The sequence below is a fragment of the Hipposideros armiger genome, unplaced genomic scaffold (assembly GCF_001890085.2).
Source record: "Hipposideros armiger isolate ML-2016 unplaced genomic scaffold, ASM189008v1 scaffold_834, whole genome shotgun sequence".
Taxonomy (NCBI): Eukaryota; Metazoa; Chordata; class Mammalia; order Chiroptera; family Hipposideridae; genus Hipposideros; species Hipposideros armiger.
The window spans coordinates 235,017-240,472 of record NW_017732184.1 but is presented as its reverse complement, the minus strand read 5'-3'; the positions used below and the strand labels follow the sequence as shown (position 1 = coordinate 240,472).

At 33.4% G+C, this 5,456-nt stretch overlaps 1 protein-coding gene across 4 annotated transcripts in view; it reads right to left on the bottom strand.

Annotated features, from left to right (window-relative positions):
- STK33 (serine/threonine kinase 33) overlaps positions 1-5,456 on the bottom strand; it is a 162,015-nt gene that overhangs the window by 102,407 nt on the left and 54,152 nt on the right. For 2 of the 4 annotated variants that reach the window (XM_019629261.1, XM_019629260.1), the window contains exon 3: positions 4,719-4,814. The exons of the other annotated variants lie outside the window; for them this stretch is intronic. The gene's annotated coding sequence lies outside the window, so the exon portion shown is untranslated. The remainder of the gene's footprint in view (positions 1-4,718; positions 4,815-5,456) is intronic. 4 annotated transcript variants of the gene reach the window in all.

Below are 5,456 nucleotides of genomic sequence, written 5' to 3'. Positions count from 1 at the left end.
CAAGTGAAGCAACGTCCTCCACAACTAGATTGAAGAACAAAACGACAGCAACTTGTCTGTTCCCCTTCCCCAATCCTCCAGCACTGTTCCCATCCCCCCAATTCCCCAATAAAAATCTAAAAAAAAAAAAAAAATTAGATGGTAACATTTAAGATGGGCCTGAAAATATACATGGGATTTAGACAATCTGAGAAGGAGATAAACAGATTGTAAGAACAAGGAAATAATACAAGTGAAGGTGGACATATGAGAAAGCATCCATGCTCATTTAGAAATTCTGTTGGCGTGCTCGCTTCGGCAGCACATATACTAAAATTGGAACAATACAGAGAAAATTAGCATGGACCCTTTGCAAGGATGACACGCCAATTTGTGAAGTGTTCCATATTTTTAAAAGGGCTTTTTTTAAACAGAAGAAAGGGGAAAACAAACTAACAAAGGAAGACCAGAAATACGAATAACAAAATGGCAATAAATATGCACCTATCAATAATAACTTTAAATGTGAATGGGCTAAATGCTCCAATCAAAAGACATAGAGTGGCTGAATGGGTAACAAAACAGGACCCAAGCATATGCTGTTTACAAGAGACTCATCTCAGATCAAAAGACACACACACACTGAAAGTAAAGGGATGGAATAAAATATTTCATGCAAATGGAAAAGAAAAAAAAAGTTGAAGTAGCAATACTTATTTTGGACAAATTAGGCTTAAAATGAAGACTACAATAAAAGACAAAGAAGGGCACTACATAATAATAAAGGGATCGATACAACAAGAGGACATAACCCTAGTAAACATGTATGCACCCAACATAGGAGCTCCTAAATATGTAAACAGTTTATGACCAACACAAAGTTGGAGATCAACATTAGCACTATCATAGTAGGGGACTTCAACACCCTGTTGTCACAAATGGACAGATCCTCCAGACAGAAAATCAACATGGAAACAGTAGCCTTAAATGACACTTCAGACCAGTTGGATTTAATCGATATTTTTAGAGTATTTCACCCCAAAGCAAGAGAATATACATTCTTCTCAAGTGCACATGGAACATTTTCCAAGATAGACCACATGTCAGGCCACAAAACAAGTCTCAATAANGCTGTAGAGGGCAGTGTCACTGGCCCTCATATGTGGGATCCGAACCGGGGCCCTCTGGCGTCCCAAGCCAGCTCTTAACCAATGTGCCACTCGGCCTGCCCTGCAATTGCTTCTTTATATTAAAGAATGCCCCCTAGAAACCCATGAAATAATTACTTGGCATTAACATAGTCATGTGATTTATTTGGCATTTAACTAACAGGAATATGTTTAAGGAACTCAGGGAGGTTATTGCAGCCCCTTAATAGTTAACTCATAACTAATGTAATATACAAACAGAGGCTAATAGAAATTTTTAGCTTCTATAGCTTAACAAAGAATATTTGATGTATCATCCTTCAGTGAACCACAAACTAAAGAAAAGTATATATGATCAATTTAGGTCTAAACAACATTTTACAGTGGAAAATAGATGGAGCAATTAAGGCCCCTAAAGAATTCAGTTCAGTTTTACATTTTTAAGATATAAATTGGATTAAATTATATCAATTATTTGAGAAATGTGTCCATTTTCAATAAGAATATTTAAAAACTAACCTAATTCACTAATGAAAGAACAAGAGGCTTTTCATCTCTCCTTTTCCATAGAGGGTTTTCTTGTGGGGGTTTTTAAAAATAGTTTTCAGTTTCTTGACTCAGTAGTATAATATAGTTTTACATTTCCTGCTTTATCTGCTGAAGCAAGATAACTCAGTAGCTATTGTCCAGGTAGAGTTTCATTTCACCCAGAGACCACAGTTTTATACAAAGTAAATTTCCTAACTTCAGATAATTTAACAACTTCTCCTGATGAGAAACTCGTTAGGCTCTGCCAAGAAAGAACCCCATGAAAGAAATCCTGCTCAAGTACAGTATGAACGACTTCATACTAAAGAGCTTTTCCCACCAACTCCAGTGCTTTAAGTATGTCCCATGTATATCTTTCTATCATTGTATATTTTGAAATAAAAAAATATATAAAATGATACAGTCCTAAGTCAGTTGTTATTTTACTTTTCATTTGTTTCAAATATTTTACAACTTAAATCTGTGATATTACAAGCCCCTCTAGAAGACTTAAATAAGTATGAAAATACTGCTTTCAATTTAAAGGGCAAAGTATCTGGAAAATTAAGGTCACAATGTTAGAGAACCTAATGGAGTATGGATTTCTGCTTGAAGTACTACAACCAGAAACCTCAGCAATCTTAAATCTGTCTCTCCTGGATATAATAAGTTTTAAAGCTTTGAATGAATTTTCAGAATATGTTTCACATCCCTCATAACTTCAGAAAAGGATGCAGCAGAGAAGCAAAGAGAACAGTCTCTATAATAATGGAATTTTTATGCAATACCAACAAGTTACAGAGGCTTTAAAACCAAAGATGGATATGATCATTCTTAAAGGAGGGAAAATAACAAGCATTAGAAGGTTTCTTTGTAAGAATTTGTTCTTAGATGCAAAGTACTTTTAGAAAGATCAAGAAATAGTAGATTCTTTGATCCAAGATGTCATAAATGCTATAGAATCATGATTAAAACAACTGTTAATTTTAAAATGTAAGATTTTCATCTCAGTATGTAGGTAATATGTAATATGGCTATAATGGGTAATATGGCTAGTTTCACATTCCACAATAAAACCTATCATTTTTTTCAGATAGGGCAAGCCCAGGAAATATTGAAAGACCATATTACATGAAGCATGTACAAAATTTGAAATAGGAAAACAATGCAAAATACATTTCAAAAAATTCGCTTTTAAAATATTCCTCTGAAACAATGGTTCTCAACCAGAGGTTATTTTGCCTCACAGGGGACACGTGGCAATGTCTGGGGACATTTTTATTTGTCACAACTGGAAGGGTGATACCGGCATCTAGAAGGTAATTTTTAGTTGTCACAATGGGAGGAGTGCTATTGGCATCTAGAGGGTAGACGCCAAAGATGATGCTAAACATCTATGAATACAATGCACAGGACAATCCCACAACAAAGAACTACCCAACCCAAAATGTCAATAGTGCCAAGGTTGAGAAATCCTGATCTAAAAGAATACCAAGCGCACAATCATATATGCATGAACAATGAACAAATACTTGCAGAATGAATGAGTGAATCTTAATAAACAAAAAGAATTGGTTCCCACTTTTTATAGCTTATTAGCTCTGTCAATGTGATGCTGCTTAATACAGACTCTATTTCTATTCTCAAGATTTTTATCTACTCATTCATTGGATTCCCCCATAGTGTCAAATATAACCAAATGAACATCACATGTCCATCAACTATCTTGCCCTATGATATGGTTCCAAGAATCCAAAAGAGGGACACTATATTGACGATTTAATTGTCACTCAAATTACCAGATGAAAACATTTTCAAATGCCAAGTGGTATGAGCTTAAAAAATATATTTCAGGGAATTAAAAAACTATTATTTTATTTGGCCACATTTGTTGATAAACCAAAGTATTTCAAATTTATGTCAAGACTAAATAGCTAAAACAAAATGTCTTTAGAAAATACTCATCTGTGAACAACGTAACTAGAAAAGATTAAAAGGTCCACATGGTCTACCTAAATAGTAATTCACAATTTCCAGTTCAAAACAATCTTAAAGAAATTTTAAACCTCTAGTGTCCCCAGTTTAATCTATTGGGTTGTCGGAAAAGTCATGACGTATTTTTTCTATGTTTTTCATTGCAAAAATGCATCATGACTTTTCCAACAACCCAATAATACAAAAACTCCAGAGTAAAAACTAAATTTTTGTTTTTTAACCCAGATTTATATGTATCCTTAATTGTTACCTAGCTAAAGATTGATTTTATTAACAAACAGCTAGAATGATGACTGTCTCTGAAAGAATTATGAATAAATTTTATTTTTTTCTTATAACTTTAAATTTTTCAATTTTTTTACTATATACATAATAATTTTGTAAGAAAAGTAAATGATATATTTAAAGAAAAAGAGCCTCTGAAAATTGACATATACTTATTAATTTATGCATAATCATAAATTATTCCAGGGTTAAATTTTAAGAATAGAGCTAATCATAAAGATATGGAATTCCTAAATGATTTATCTTTAAAGAACCTACCACTTATATAAGGGGGAAAAAATGAATATAATTGAGAGAGACTTATAAAGAAATGCTTCTAGCCAAAACAATAATGTTAAATGAACTACAAATACTAAATCAATTATAAGTATTCACATATTATTCTACACCTACACTTTGTTTTAGTTGTCCTTGGAGACACATGTTTCTATGAAGAATATATCATTGGCCTGTATATTTAAATATTGCCTGAAATAATGTTATTTCAACAAAAAAAAGTACCTTAAAAATTACAGCAACTAAAGCCCTGACATGGTCCTACAATCATAAATTGAAGAGCAATCTAAAAGCTGTTCAAATTTTCATTCAGATAGAAGTGAAAGGCACAACTTCTCAAAGAGAAATGGGTTTTAATAGAAACTTACAAATAAGAAGTTGTCTACCAGAAGTTTAAGTCCAAATGAACCAATGAATAAGGAAATTAATTCTATGTAGGATTATTCTAAACTCATCTAAAGCCACATGCACTTGGGAAACCCAAAACAATCAAAATAAGTACATTACCTAGACATGCTTTCAAATCTGTTTTTCCCCTCTGGGAATCAATGACCAGAGAGAACGCTGATTTCTTCTTTTTTACTGCTAAATGAGCATGCAAACCTTCAAAAGAGAGGCACAAATGAAAATGACCATTTATGAATCTAAAATTTAAATCTCTGTAAATCAGTGTCACATTAATGCACAAAAACACATAAACATCCCAAGCAAGTAGTATCACTTTGTAAGAAAATTTGAATTTAGGATTGCTAACATTACAAAAGATTTTTGTATATATCAGTCTCTTGATGTATTTATTTAGAGATCACTAAATACTTTTTAAGGACAATCTAGCAACCAACATTTAACTTATAAACTCCTTCCAAAATTTTTTATTTAGGGCCTACCACATGCAAGGGACTATGTTAGGCATAGTGAGAGAAGCAAAGACTTATCCATCACAGGCTTTGGCCTCAAGAAGCTTATGATTCTAGTTGGGAAGATAAGATATGCCTAGAAATAACTTCAAAATATAATAAGAAGGGGGAAGTGCCTAAAGAGCAGTAAAAAAAAAAGTCAAAAAATTCAGAAGTAAAAGAAGTGACTTCCAGCTGGGATGACGAGAGAATACATTAATATTAGATGGTAACGGGCCGGCCGAGTGGCACGATGGTTAAGAACTCGCTTGGGATGCCAGAGGGCCCCGGTTCGGATCCCACATATGAGGGCCAGTGACACTGCCCTCCACAGCTAAGATGCTGAACA